The sequence below is a fragment of the Gorilla gorilla genome, chromosome 8 (assembly GCF_029281585.2).
Source record: "Gorilla gorilla gorilla isolate KB3781 chromosome 8, NHGRI_mGorGor1-v2.1_pri, whole genome shotgun sequence".
Taxonomy (NCBI): Eukaryota; Metazoa; Chordata; class Mammalia; order Primates; family Hominidae; genus Gorilla; species Gorilla gorilla.
In genome coordinates this window covers 69,178,955-69,194,705 of record NC_073232.2, presented here as the reverse complement: position 1 = coordinate 69,194,705, position 15,751 = coordinate 69,178,955, and the positions used below count along the sequence as shown (strand labels likewise).

The 15,751-nt window shown below is 50.7% G+C and overlaps 1 pseudogene; it reads right to left on the bottom strand.

Annotated features, from left to right (window-relative positions):
- Window positions 1-4,178: 4,178 nt before the first annotated feature.
- LOC115936045 (adenosylhomocysteinase-like) lies at window positions 4,179-5,240 on the bottom strand (annotated as a pseudogene).
- Between the last annotated feature and the right edge of the window lie 10,511 nt (window positions 5,241-15,751).

Here is a 15,751-nt window from a genome sequence, read left to right as displayed (position 1 = left end):
TACAAATGTGCCCAGAGCAGCCAAGGCAACTTTACAAGGTGCCTGGGACTGTGTATCTCTGAAGACTAAGGGAGAAAATGTTCACTGTACTCATGACACCAGGAAAAGTGTGGGAAAGCTTTCATTAGGCAGAAAGGGAGTTGAAGTAACATGAAAGTGTAGAAAGACTTTATTTCTTCTGTGTTACCCACGTGGAAACATGAAGATGTTGCTTCCAATCCCTGCAACTCTGAGACCCCATAGAAGAAATGTATGTGCAATTTCATGAAGAGCTTTATGTGATCCTGGGGAAATCAACATACTTGTTTGTTAAGGGGGATTGAGAGCCTTTGGAGTTTAGCCAATATGAACTCAAGCTAGGGCCTGTCATCCTTCCTCATCCCTCAAGGGAGGAAGTCATATGTTAAGAAGGTGAGCTCAGAAGACATCAGAGGGGAGGACCCCTCCGCCCTGGCCACCCACAGGGACCCTCCCAGGCTTTCTGTGTTGAACAGTGATAGCAGGGGCAGGCAGAGGGAACTTTGCCAGCCATGCTTCCATGGGCCACTCCTGCCCTGCTTCCTCCTCTCCAGCTGAGTTGATCCCCCAGGTTTGGCATCAGTCAGGGGCTCCTCATCCTAGTGAAGGGAGAAAAGGGACACAGCCCTTGATCATGCAGGTGGGCTGAGTTGCAGGTGGGCTGCCTTTTTAAATTTTAGATTCAGGCGGTACATGTGCATGATCGTTACATGGGTATATTGTATACTGGTGGAGACTGGGCTTCTAGTGTACCCATCACCCAGATACCAAACATTGTTTCCAATAGGTAGTCTTTCAACCCTCATCCCCCTCCCACCCTCTCCCCTTTTGGAGTCCCCAGCATCTCTTATTTCCATCTGTATGTCCATGAGTACCCATTGTTTAGTTCCTACTCATAAATGAGAACGTGCGATATTTGATTTTTCTGTTTCTGAGTTAGGATAATGGCCTCCACCTCCATCACATTGTGGCAAAGAACATGATTTCATTTTTTATGGATGCATAGTATTTCATAGTGTATATATACCACATTTTATTTATCTGGTCAACCATTGGTTCCATGACTTTGCTATTGTGAATATTGCTGAGATAAACATACTAGTAGAGGTGTCTTTTTTATATAAGGATTTCTTTTCCTCTGGATAGACACCCAGTAGTTGGACTGCTGAGTCATATGGTAGTTCTATTTTTAGTTCTTTGGGAAATCTCCATTCTGATTTTCATAGAAGTTGAACCAATTTACATTCCCACCATCAGTGTATGAACGTTTCTTTTTGTCTACATCCACAACAACATCTATTGTTTTTTGACTTTTTAAAAATAGCCATTCTGACTGGTGTAAAATGATATTTCAGGGTGGTGCTGATTTGCATTCATCTGATAATTAGCAATGTTGAGAATTTTTTCATGTGTTTGCTGCTTATATTTCTTCTTTTGAGAAATGTCTTCATATCCTTTGCTCAATTTTTAATAAGGTTGCTTGTTTTTTTCTGTTTAGTTGTTTGATTTCCTTATATATTCTGGATATTAGTTCTTTCTTGGAAGCATAATTTGCAAATATTTTCTCCCATTCTGTAAATTGTCTGTTTACTCTGTTGATCATTTCTTTTACTGTGCAGAAGCTTTCCAGTTTAATTAAGTTCCATTTGCCTATTTTTGTTTTTGTTGCATTTGCTTTTGGGGTCTTTGTCATAAATTATTTGCCTAGGCTGATATCCACATTTTTCCTAGTTTTTTTTTCTAGGATTTTTATAGTTTCAGGTCTTGTTTGAGTCTTTAATCCATCTTGAATTAATTTTTGTTTATAATGAGATAGGATCCAGTTCCATTCTTCTGCCTGTGGCTAGCCAATTTTTCCAGCCCCACTTATTGAATAGGGTGTCTGTCCTCTCCCCACTGTTTATTTTTGTTGACTTTGTCAAACATCTATTAATTGTAGGCATGTAGCTTTAATTTTGGGGCTCTCTATTCTGCTTCATTGATCTACATGTCCATTTTTTGTACTAGTACCATGCTTATACTACAGCGTTGTAGTATAGTTTGAAGTCAGGCAATATGATGCCTCTGGATTTTTTTTTTCTTACAATTACTTTGGCTAGTTAGGCTTTATTTTGTTTCATATAAACTTTAGAATTTTTTTTCTAATTCTGGGAATAATAATGTTGAAAATTTGACAGGAATTTTGTCATATCTGTAGATTGCTTTAGGGAATATGGTCATTTTAACAATATCAATTATTCCAATCCATGAGCATGAGATGTTTTTCCGTCTGCATCATCTATGGTTTCTTTCATCAGTGTTTCGTAGTTACCCTTATAGAGATCTTTCACCTCCTTGGTTAAATGTATTCCTAGCTAGTTTTTTTTTTTTTTTTTAGCGTGGCTATTGTAAATGAGATTGAGTTCTTGATTTGGTTCTCAGCTTCCATGTTATTGATGTATACAAATGCTACTGATCTTTGTACATTGATTTTTATCTCATGAAACTTTACCAAAGTTGTTTATCAAGTCTAGGAGTCTATTGGAAGAGTCTTTAGGGTTTTCTAGGTATACAATCATGTCATCAGCAAACAGAGATAATTTGACTACCTCTTTTCCAGTTTGGATACCTTCTATTTCTTTCTCTTGCCTGATTGCTCCAGCTAGGACTTCCAGTACTATGTCAAATAGGAGTGGCGAGAGTGGGCACTCTTGTCTTGTTTCAGATCTTAAGGAGAATGCTTTTAACTTTTCCCCATTCAGTATGACGTTGGCTATGGGTTTGTCTTATATGGCTCTTATTATTTTGAGGTATGTTCTTTCGATGTCTAGTTTATTCAGGGTTTTCATCTATTGATCATATGATTTTTGTTTTAGTTCTGTTTATGCGGTGAATCATGTTTATTAATTTGCTGTCTTTAACCATCTTTGCATCCCTGGAATAAAGCCCACTTTGACTGTGATGAATTATCTTTTTGATGCACTGCTGGATTTGTTTTACTAGTATTATTTTTTTGATGATTTTTGCACGTACGTTCATAAAGGATATTGGCCTGTGGTTTTATTTGTTATTGTGTCCTTGCCTGATTTTGGTATCAGGATGATACTGGATCCTCATCAATATTTTGGAATAGTTTCAGTAAGATTGATACTAGCTCTTCTTGTACATTTGGTAGATGTACAAAGCTGTGAATTTATCTGGTCCTGGGAAATTTTTGTGTGTGTTTTTTTGGAAAGTTTCTTACTACTAATTCAATAATTCAATTTTCTTACCCATTATTGGTCCATTCAGGATTTCTATTTTTTTCTGGTTCAATCTTGGGAGACTTTGTGTTTCCAGGAATTTATCAATTTCCTCTGGGTTTTCTGGTTTGTGTGCATAGAAGTGTTCATAGTAGTCTCTAATGATCTTTAGTATTTCTGTAGCAGCCCAGAGTTCAGGTACTGGCTGTGATAGGGAGGGGTGGGCTGGTCCCCTGGAGCTTGAGAACAGATCACAGGACTCAGGGGGCTGGGCTTTCCAAAGGGCTCCAGGCCACAGCTGCAATGTCCAGGCATAGCAGGGTGGCTGTGCTGTGCACCTTTCACCCAGGAGGGCAGGAACCTTCGGCTGGGGCAATAAGCAATGGCAGTTGTTGGGCTCATGGCCCACTCGCACTTCTCTCCCAAAGCTGGATTTTGCTGTTAGGAGCTCAGGAAGGTTCCTGCTCCCTTCCTGGCCTGGGGCAGCAGAGGCAAGCCTGTGGTGGAATGGCTAATGGGCAGACTCTGGGGGTTGGGCTCTCAGAGGAACACTGAGCTGTGGCTGTCATGCTCAGGCAGGGGTGGGTGGTCACACTGGCAGCCTGTCACCAAAGCAGGCAAGTCCCATTTGGCAGAGAGGAGCAGCAGAGGGAAGCCATGCAGAGCATTGTCTACCCACTCCTCCTTACCACAGCTGCGGTTTCTGTCTTTGGGGCACACGAAAGTGCCCCATTCCCTTCCATGGCAGGCAACAGTGGCTGTACCAGGCAGATCAGGGATGAAAAGCCTGTGGGATCCACGTAGGCTTGAGCAGTGCCTCTACACAGTCTCCAGCAGGCTCCCTGTGTTCATCTGGAGGCCTGGGGGTGAAGAGGGGGCTCCGTGTGACTAGGATTGCAAAGGTCCATGGCGGAGTTGTGAAATTTCAGAGTTCTCTCACTTGCTCACCTCTTCCCTGTGTTAGGTTTGCCCATGGCACAACCCAGGCTGACCAGCTGACCCTCAGCCAGCAGGATGGTGTGGCGCCCATTCTTCAGCCAGTACCTGGCCACCTGGGGCTTGATGGTCATCTTCTCCAAGTGTTCTCACTGAGCCACTTGACATTGATCTGCATATCAAAGTGTCCAGTATTACACATGATGGCATCATCCTTCATCTGTTCAAAGTGCCGGCCAAGGATGATGTTGACACAGCCTGTGGTGGTGATAAAGATGTTGTCCTCCTGACAGGCTTCGTCCGTGGTGGTCAGCTTATACCCCTTCATGGCAGCCTGCAGTGCACTGATGGGGTCAATCTTGGTGATGATGACGTGGGCCCTGAAACCCCACAGAGCCTGGGCACAGCCCTTGCCCATGTTGCCATAGCCTTCTACCACCGCTACCTTGCCAGCAATCATTACCTCTGTGGCCTGCTTGATGCATCTGTGAGGGACTCCCAGCAGCCACAGAGCTTGTCGAACTCACTCTTGGTGATGGAGTCATTGACATTGATGGCAGGCACCTTCAGGATCCCATTGACCTTCATCCTTTGTGGGTTGTGGACCCCAGTCATGGTCTCCTCAGAGGTGCCTCAGATGGTCAGCAAGAGCTGCGAGTACTTGGTGTGGAAGAGGTTGGCGAGGTCACCCCTATCCTCCAGAATAATGTTGAGGGCCCATCCTTGAATTACAGTGACTGCTCTATGCACCATGGGTACTCCTCGTCCTTTCGCCCTTCCATGCGTACACTGGAATGCCAGCCTTGGCAATGGCAGCCAACACATGGTCCTGGGTGAGGAAGATGTTGCTGCTGGGGCACCCAGGGTGATGAGGGTCTCAATGTGGATGGCCGTCTCCATGGTCATGTGCAGGCAGCTGGCGATGCAGGTGCCCTCTAGCAGCTTGAAGGCCAAGTACAGCTCCTGCATGTGTATCAGGCCCAGCATCTCATTCTCCACAATGTTCAGGGCCTGGTGTCCCCAGGAGGCCAGGCCAATGTCAATAACTTTGCAGGGCAGTTTGTCAGACAGGCTGGTGGCGCTTGTGATGGAGACAGGCGAAGGGGACTGGGCCTTGGTCTGGGGACAGGCACTGGGTGGGTGGCTCTGGGCAAGGTCTGTCTCTGTGTGTGTGTGTGTGTGTGTGTGTGTGTGTGTGTGTTTGTTTTCTATTTTCCATTTCAAGCAGATGGCCAGGCCCTTGGTATTGCACAAGTGCTTGCAGTGAGTATTAGCCAGGGTTATCCAGAGAAATAGAACCAACAGGCTTTATACAGGTATATGTAAGAGCAGATTTATTATAGGAATTGCATCGTGTGGTTATGGAGACCGAGAAGTGCCACGGTTTGCTATCTGCAAGCCAGAGAAACAAGAATGTCAGTGGTGTGACTCAGTCTGAGTTTGAAGGCCCAAGAATTAAAGAAGTGGGAGTGAGGCAATGGTGTAAGTCCAAATGCTATGAAATGAAAGTTAGTGTCCCCTAAAGATTCATATGTTGAAATCCTAAACCCGAAGGGATGGTATGAGGAAGTGGGAGTATGGGGAGGTGATTAGGTCACCAGGGTGGAGCCTCATGGATTGAATTAGTGTCTTTATAAAAGAGGCCCCAGAAGGCTGCCTCGCCCCTTCCACCATGAGAGGACACAGAAGACATTGTTGGCCAAAAGATGATAACAATGAACCAGAGAGCTGACTCTCACCAGAAACCTAATCTGCCTTGATATGGACTTCCCAGCCTCCAGAACTGTTTAAAAGAAATTCCTGTTGTTTAAAAATTATACAGTTCATGGTAGTTTCTTTAGAGCAGCAGAAATGGACTAAGACACAGTGGGAAACAGTGGCGTGAAGTGAAACTCTCTTCCATCTTCTGTTAAGATGGAAATTCCTGAGAGGTGACGCTCAGTGTCTCTGAATGAGGGAGTGGGCAGGGAGGTAGAGAAGGCAGAGGTCAGGGGGTTAGAGATGTAGCTTGCACCTCACTGGACCTCCAAGGGGTGTCTAGATGGTGCCAGGCCCAGGGACCCAGCCTCACCATGGCCCCGGACTGAAGGACCCATGCAGGCTGGACACTGGGTGATCAGGGAAGCCAAGAGGACTGCCGACCAGGGGGCTTCTGGACACAGGACTTTGACCCAACCCTGGAGAAGGAGGAGCCCTTCGGGGTATGTGAAAAATCTCCCTAACTATCAAGAATTCCATTTTGAAATTATGAATCTTTTAGATGAACCACAAACCTTGCAAAAATTTCACAGACCACTTGAGAATGTGACCCCAGCTTGGGGTGTTCACTTCTTCTATCAGCTGGAGAATTTCCATGGAAAGTATAGGAAAGCCTGCCTTAGAGTCTATATGGGAGATCCCAGCCTGAGCCTGGCTACAGGCTGTGCAGAGGCAGGACCCAAGAGGAGACCAGAAGGACAGGGCTGTAGTGACTGTAGGTTGCTGGCTCATGATCACAAGGGCAGCCAGGCCTCAGCAGGACCAGACATTGGAAAGCCCACAGGACCCCTGCTTGGGGTCTCCTTCAGGTTTCCCTGCTCCCTGGGCTATGCGGCTTCAGCTCTGCCCCTTTCCTCCCTGTGCACCTGCTCCCTTCTCCCCACCTCTGCCTCTCTGTGTACTTGGCTGCTAGTAGCCCTGCAGTCTGTGGTTGCTCATCCTCTGTTCAGATGACCCCATGGCCATGTTGCTGGGGAGAGATTCTGATCCCATAGTCTGGGTCAAGTTGTCCATTGTCCATGCCTGGTCTGACCATCAAGGTCATACCATACAATCAGGGCTGCTGCTGGATCCAGCACAGGGTATGGGGAAGTCTGAGGGTGTGGCAGTGGGTGGAGCAGGTGCCTCCAAAATTGTCTCCAGCATGTGGAGGAGCCTGCCCATCTGTGTCTTCATGAGTGGCCCCTGTCACCTGCTTCCTTCACTCCTGCTCCTGATGCTTCCACGAAGCTGAGCCACATGAGCCAGTGAGCATCCCTCTGCCACCCTCACTGCCTCAGCACCGCCCCTTCCATCAGGCCCCACTCCTGCCTGCTGCCTGCAGCCTACCCAGTAAGCTCATGCCAATTCGGAGACCAGGGCTGGGCCTGGGCAGAGGGGATGAGGGAGTCCCATGCCTTATGTGCAGGAAACGTGGGTCTGGGCTGTTAACAGCAAAGCCATTGTATTTGTCCACTAGATGGCCAGAACAAAGTTCCACACACTGAGTGACCAAAAAAAAACAGACATTTTTTTCCTCAGAATTCTGCAGGCTGCAAGTCCAAGGTCAAGGTGTGGGGAGGGTCATTTTCCTCTGAATCTCATGGAGCAAGGTTTTGCTGATGGCCACCTTCCTCCTGTGTCCTCCCATGCTTTACCCTCTGTGCATGTCTGTTTCCTAAACTGTTCCTATAAGCACACCAGTCGTACTGGATTAGGGCCCACCCTAATGACCTTGTTTAATTTAACCCTTACAAATCCTCTCCAACCACAGTACAGCTGCATTCTGAGGAACCGGGGGTTGGGACTTTAATATATAAATTTGGGGAGGACACAATTCAGTGCATGCCTGTCTTTATCAGCAGCACTGCCCTCTCTAAGTGGTAATTTCTAAAAGACAATGGGGCTCTGGGGAAAGACTCCAACATGTTTTGAAGCCAAAAGGCCCCAGTTCCGGCTGGACTGCATCGTTATGGGTAGTTTGGGGTCCACAGCTGTCCAGAGTGAATGAGATTCCACACATATCCCCTGCCCAGCACACCCGGGGGCTCCTCCATGGCTGTTCCTGCAGGATGAGCTCCAGGCATCTGATCCCATGCTGGGTCAGGACCCTATGGCTCAGGCCAGCCTGCAATACCGGAGGGGACCTTGGAATCTCGTCATTTCCTCTGACGAGTGAGGAGCCAGGGTAGACCATGTGGGTGCCCTCATTGTTCTGGGGCAGTGACCCCCTGCTCATGATCCCTGTGGAGGTTCTGAGCTCCAGGGACATCCAGGCCAGAATGCCCAGCAGTTCAGCTCATGAGTCTAAAGGTAACCTGGGGGTCTCAAACTCACGGATACAATTATTGCAACCAGAAATCCTGGTCCTTCCTTCCCTATATCCCTGCTTCTGTGGGTGGGTGGGGGCATCCCAGGAGGAAAACTCTTGCTCAGAGAGCAGATGGCCCTGGAGGTGTTTGTTTGACAGCTGGGACTCCATGAAGGGGACGGTGGCCTGAGCTCAGACTGTCTCAAAAATGGGAAGGAACAAAGTCTGCAGAAGCTCTACCCGGGGGCCCAGGGGACAGCAGGCACAGGGGCTGAGAGGCATCTCCCATTTACCCTCCCTCCAGGGTCTTCCTGTCTTGGTGGCCTCAGACATCAGTGGAGCAGGGGCCTCCCTGAGGACTGGGATGAAGATGAGAAGGGGGTGGTGACAGTCCATTGTTCCAGGAGACACATGTGTTACATTTGTTTACTAGGCTGATGTTACAAACTGATTTTAAAACAATGTTTGCAGAGTCATGGAACAAATACCACGGAGCAGCACCTAGCACAGAGGAAGGCCCCCTGCCCTGGGCATCTGTGGGAAACCAGGGCCCCAAGTCTGCGGTGAGCTGGTGCAGAAACTCTGAGCTGAGGAGCTAACATTATACCCATCTGCAACTGAGAGAACCTGCCAGGCTCCAACAAAGCCAAACAGAAAACTCTCCCCGGGAGACACCGTCCTCATCCAGGGGAACCAGAATTCTCATGGAACGTCATTTCCTACTGAAGAGGAGCGCAGAGGAAAAACTCCCAGGTATCTCCCCAAAGAGAGGCAGCAGATACAAGAAACAAGGAGATTCAAGTCCCAGAAAGTAAAGAGAATAGAGTGATCTAAAAGGAACATTGAAATAAAGGTGTATAAAATGTTCAAAAAAGATAAAGGAATAAAACTATATGACAAGAACAGGTAATTATGACAAATGCGGAGTTTTAAAAGGACCAAAGTTCTAAATGCATTAATGAAAAATGAAACACAACCAGAAAGTTTAAGACAAAAAGTGGAATAACTCCAAAGACAGACCTGAGCAGCATCTGCCCTGCAGCATCACTGACTGAGATGGAAACCAGAAACAGGACATTGTGTGCGTGGAGCAGAGAGTGTCTAGCAGGGCAGCTCACTCCACCATCCTCAGCCCACTCCACCATGCTCAGCTCACTCCAGCATCCTCAGCTCACTCCACCATGCTCAGCTCACCCCACCATCCTCAGCTCACTCCACCATCCTCAGCTCACCCCACCATCCTCAGCTCACTCCACCATCCTCAGCTCACTCCACCAGCCTCAGCCCACTCCAGCATCCTCAGCTCACTCCACCATCCTCAGCTCACTCCAGCATCCTCAGCTCACTCCAACATCCTCAGCTCACTCCACCATCCTCAGCTCACTCCACCATCCTCAGCTCACTCCAGCATCCTCAGCTCACTCCAGCATCCTCAGCTCACCCCACCATCCTCAGCTCACCCCACCATCCTCAGCTCACTCCACCATCCTCAGCTCACTCCACCAGCCTCAGCCCACTCCAGCATCCTCAGCTCACTCCACCATCCTCAGCTCACTCCAGCATCCTCAGCTCACTCCAACATCCTCAGCTCACTCCACCATCCTCAGCTCACTCCACCATCCTCAGCTCACTCCAGCATCCTCAGCCCACTCCAGCATCCTCAGCTCACTCCAGCATCCTCAGCTCACTCCACCATCTGCAGCAGCCAGAGGTTGAAGGAAAGACGGCAGAGGTGACACGTGCATGCTCACACACACACACACACACACACACACAAACACAAGCAAACACAAACACACACATACACATCGGCAAACACACACACATACATAATACGCACACACATGCACACTGACACACAGGCAAACATACACCCCCAAGCACACGCACATACACACACACAAGCAAACACACACACGCACACATATACGGTTTAAATTGGCTGACTTGCCTGGCCACAGAGCGAACACCAGTGGAGGAATCTGATAGCTGTCTGCTGTGGGGCACATTCAGGGGGCCGAGGCTCCAGGAGGGCTGGGGGACATTTCTGCCAGGCAGGCTGAGCAGGGTGGAGGCCTTCCCCTGTGGACAAGTCAGGACATGTTCCTGGGCCTGTACAAGGGGAGTCAGAAGAAGTTAATGTCAGAGACCAGGGAAGCCTTCACTTTACCTCCTCTAGAGCACTGGGTTGCTCAAAGCCTCTGATTGATACTCACACTGGCGCTGGACAGCTTCTGTAGGTTAATTTCCCTTTTGCACCACAATAATTCTAATCTCCCAGCCTCCACCCTCACCACCTCCCCCACACCCGACCTAGTATCTCACCTCCAGCTAAACAGACACCTTCCCCACAACAGTGGGAGGACTCCCACTCTTCTCCCACGCGCCCTGGTTCCCTGACCTTTCCTCTGAGTACCCTGACAGAGAGGGCCTTCGCCTTTGTTTCCCTTCCTAACGGAAGGCAGAAGTCAAGTCTCCAGTCAGGCCCTGGCTCCCACTCCCCTCCCTCTTCTTTCCTGCCTGATCTCCTTTCCCTGTTTCTCCTGTGTCTTCACACTCTCCTCTCTAGGACTCCCAGAGCCCTCCCTCGTCTCCTGGCCCTCACCCCTTCCAGTACAGCCACCACCCCTGCCCCCACCCCACTCCTGTTGCCCGCGGGAGCTGTTTGCCTCCCTCCTACCCTCCAGGGCAACCCGCTGACCCCCAGCACCCTCCACATCCTGCAGTGGCCTGAAGTGGCCCCTGTCTGTGAATCTCATCAGCCACTGGTTGGACGTAGCCTGCGCTCTGCTGTCTCCTGCAAACCCCTGGCCCTGCCTTTCCCAGTGGGACACTCCCCGGGTTTTCTGAGTGTCTGCTCTCTGCCTTAGATGGCCTTGGCTTCTCTCTGGGCAGCTCTCAGGCATATCTGTGGCTTCACTATTACCCCTGGGATGGTGCCCGAGGCCATAGCTCCACCCCTATCCTCCTCTTGAGTTCTAGAAGTCTCTCCAATTGCCTACTCAACAGCTCCCTGAGATGTCTGAGGTCCAGTGGTCTAGATGCAGAGATGAGGATGCCTACCATCATCCCCTTGGGAAATGCTCTTAGGAGGCCAGGGAGGATCAAGGGAAGAAGGACAGGGAGCCAGCGAGGCCCGGGAAGCCACACAAGTGAGGCCCCGGCATCTGCTCAGCCGAGGCAGGGGCAGTGAGCACCACACGGGTGCTCTCCAGTCATTGAGCTGGGCAGTGGGGGATGTAGTCTCCAGGCACCGCCTGGGTTCCTGTATCTCCAGGGCATTCCTCAGAGAAAGGTCACAGAACCCATCCTTCATGAGCAGAGCTCAGACACTGGGGAGGAAGGATGGGACCCTGGCAGAGTCCTGCCAGCAACCAGCACAGAGAAATGACTCAGCATGCCAGCACTGGCTCGCTGTCCCTTTCTGAGGAGAGCACCCCTCCATCCATACCGTTGCTGAAGAGAAGCCAAAAGCCCCAAATCCCTCCTGGCCCCTCCTACTCCACCCTGTCATCCCTCTGCCTTTTCCACCTCTCCTGTGCTAGGCTGGCCTCTCTGCATCCTTCCTGTTCCCTGCAGGCCACGACAGTCCCATCCCCTCCTCATTCTTCCCCTGGTCTCCCACGTCCATTCCAGCTGTGCACAGCTGTGGGATTCTAGGATGTGCATTGGATCATGCCTTTCTCCGCACGCCTGTGGACACCTCCTCAATGTGCTTGGGCTGACCTCAGACCCTTTGGGCTCACTCACTGGAACACAGCCTGACTAGGTACCCAGCACCCCACCCACACACTTCTTCCGCCACCCTCCTTGTCCCCTGTGGAAACACGCTCACCAATGCAGGCTCTCCTGCTGTGAGCCTGTAGGTACATCTCCTCTCCTTCTGGCTGACATTTATTCATTGAGGAATCAGCTGGTGCCCACTACTTAGGAGGAACAGGCTGGACACCATGCTCAGTCCCCAGGTACGCACACCCCATGCACGTATGCCCTGGCCCTGCGTGCACATGCTTCATCCTTCTGCACATACTCCATCCTCGTGTACACACACAGCATCCCTGTGCACACACTCCACCCTCGTGCACACATGCTCCCTCCTGTGCACACATGCCTTGCCTCTTGCACCCACGCTCCATTCCAGTGCACACTCACCCTGTCCTGTGCACTCACCCTGTCAGTGCAGAAGGGCCCTCAAGTTCTCCCTTACCTCATTTTCACTTCCCGCCATGCCCACCCCATGCCTCCACCCCCAACCTCCACCTGGCTAACTCCTATGATGCTTGTGATTCTCCAGGGCCCAGCAGAAGGTTCCTTCTTCACAGCAGCCTCCTCCATCACCCAGGTCCCAGACTAGACTTCACCACACCCTTTGTGCTCCAAACAGCATCCTCCTGTACTCTTCTCTGTGTTCACAGGACTGTGTTGATAGTCTGTGCTCCCCTCAAAATCAGGGTCTCCATGGTCAGCATCTGACACTCAGCTCAGGGTCCAGAACAGGGAGTGCCTGTCACTTTGTGAGGCAGGAGTGCGACATGTGGCTGGGATCTTGGGAACCCACAGAAATGAACCCCGGCTAGGTGCCAAGCACCCAGGCACACACCTCTTCTGCCACCCTCCTTGTGCCCTGTGTCCCCCCAGGGCCCTCAAGAGTGGGAGGAAGGGAAGGTTACAATGATTTCTCCATGGGGACCTAGCACTCAGTGCTCAGTCTCCCAGGCTGTCTCCGGCTCCAAAGCTGGTGCAGCTCAGTGGGGCTCGGGGGACTGCGTGGCTTCAATACCCTCTTCTGGTCTGTCTCGGTGACACCATGGGGTCAAGCTTGACTGGGTAATCTGGAAGGGAGGGTCCCTCTGGATGCTCACAGCCAGGTCTGCCAGCTGCCCCAGTGCCCACCTGGAGTGAGGAAATACCACTCAGGAGGGGAAACAGGCTCAAGGCAGGACGTGGGCACAGGTTGGTGGGTGAGGGGTGCCAGGGTGGGCATGGGGACAACAACATGCCAGAGGCCCTTGGTGACGGGACATGATGGATGATGATAAAATGGTAGGCTGATCCAAGGGGTCCCACAAGAGCAGGCGGGGGTGACTTAGGCCTCAGGGCTCTGGGCTGGAAGGATTTAAAGTGCACCCAGCTGATCCCAAAGGCATCCGGGGTTTGGAACCACTGATGTGGAGGGGCAGGAAGGGCTGGCCCAGGAGAGAGTCCTGGGGAACAGTTCCAGGAGGCAGAGGAGAGACCAGAAGGAATGGTGAGGGGCACTGGGGATCCCAGAAGCCAGGAAAGGAAGGAGATTCGGAAGGATTGTGGGTCATGGGCTGCAAGAGCTGGTGAGACAGGCCTGAGGAGGGGATGTGAGCACAGGCAGGGAAATGGCCACAGAGGGGCCACCCTCTCCCACAGCCTCACTGTGCCCCGTGGGCCTCAGCGGCTGTGTCTACTGCTCTTGGCAGCACTCCTTGGATCGTGTCTTGGTCTTGGGGCTGGCATTTCTCTCTGGGCTCTGCCCGGGGCTCCCCACACTATGGCTCCTTTGAGGGAGCCCATTTCAGTTCACCTTCATAATTGGACTTTGGCAAGACCCTTCTGGAAGGGACCCACCCCCTCCCCCAAGACTCATTGTCCCCAGACACCCACACGTGGCTTGGTGTGGGCACGCCCCTATGTGCATGTGTGGGGAGCAGCTGAGCTTCTGAGAATGCCACCAGTGAGGGCACCTTTGTCCTGGCCCACAGGACAGGGCTCCCAGAAAGGTAGCGAGCCCGGGTGCCCAAAGGCCTGGAATGGGCCCTTCATCAGTCCCGGGGCACGCAGCTTCCATCTTCCTCTCTGGAGGGCATCTCACAGCATCATGTGCAAGATGGCTCCCAGCTCTGGGGGCAGCTCTGGGCAGTGGCTATGTGTCCCGGGCATGGCTGCCTCCCTGGCCCAGCTGGTCCAGCTAGTCCCTACAAACCCCAGCCCACACCTCCAGGAACAGCCTGGGGATGCTATGTGCTTAGAGTGAAGGGCACTGGACCGGAGGTCAGGACAATAAGTGCTTCGCATCACAGGACATTCTTGTCTGTTACCTCCAAGGTTGCACTGGATGAGAAAACAAATCACTCCCCACCCAAGATGTGATTCCTTCAGGGCTCCAGGAGCCATGGGGGTTCTGGGAGTCACATGGCAGCCTTCCTGAGATGAAGGGGCTGGTCCTGGAGGTAGGATGTGTTTGATGAATGGTGGAAAGGAGACAACCGGTTAGGAGGTGGCATGGGGAGGGTGGTGCTGGGGGAACATTCCTGGCAGGGACCCCAGGGTGGGCAAATCCTGGAGTGGCAAAAGTTAACCTCTTCCCAGGAGGATTCCTCCTTCTCTTGGCAGCCAACATCTCCTGGCGGCTCACGGGAGAGCAGGAACCTGCAAGCCCAAGAGACCTGGGGGATCGCAATTGTACTTCCCACAAGAGGTGTGTTTTGGGCAAATTGTCTCAACCCTGGAGGCTCCATTTCTTATTCTCATACACCGAACCCATCCCTACTTCTCGGGAGTGATTAAGAGGTGTCTAGACATGGCCATTCCACTGAAGGGAGGATGCTGTCACTCTGCGTCCTTTGCTGAGCTCCCCATTGTGTCAATTGTGTACAAGCTGCACAATAAATGGAAGAGACACAATCTTTTTGATGTGATCAAGGTCTAGTAAAAACAGTGGAGAAACCCTGTGTCCTCTAAAAATACAAAATTAGCTGGGTGTGGTGGCTCATGCCTGTAATCCCAGCTACTCAGGAGGCTGAGGCAGGAGAGTCACTTGAACCTGGGAGGTGGATGTTGCAGTGAGCCGGGATCGTGACATTGCACTCCAGCCTGGGCAACAAAAGCAAAACTCCGTCTCAAAAAAAAGGATGATGAAAATGTCTGGGCATGGTGGCTCACACCTGTAATCCCAACACTTTGGGAACCCAGATGGGAGAATCGCTTGAGTCCAAGAGTTCAAAACCAGCCTGGGCAACATAGTGAGACCTGTCTCTCCAAATATATATATATATATATATATATAAAATTAAATATATATATATATTTAATTATTTATTTATTTATTTTTGAGACAGGGTCTTGCTCTGTCACCCAGGCTAGAGTGCGGTGGCATGATCTCGACTCAGTGCACCCTCTGCCTCCTGGGCTCAAGCGATTCTCCTGCCTCAGCCTCTCAAGTAACTGGGATTACAGGCACCTGCCACCACGCCCAGCTAATTTTTGTATTTTTAGTAGAGACGGTGTTTCACCATGTTGGCCAGGATGGTCTCAAACTCCTGACCCCAAGTGATCTGCCCGCCTTGGCCTTCCAAAGTGCTGAGATTATGGGCGTGAGCCACCGTGCCAGGCCAAAACAAATTTTTTTTTAACCTTAGCTGGGCTACTCAGGAGGCCGAGAGAGGAGGATCCCTTGAACCCAGGAGTTCGAGGCTGCAGTGACCTGTGATTAGGCCACTGCACTCCAGCCTGGGCAACAGAGCAAGACACTGTCTCATGAAAAAATATTTTAAAAAAG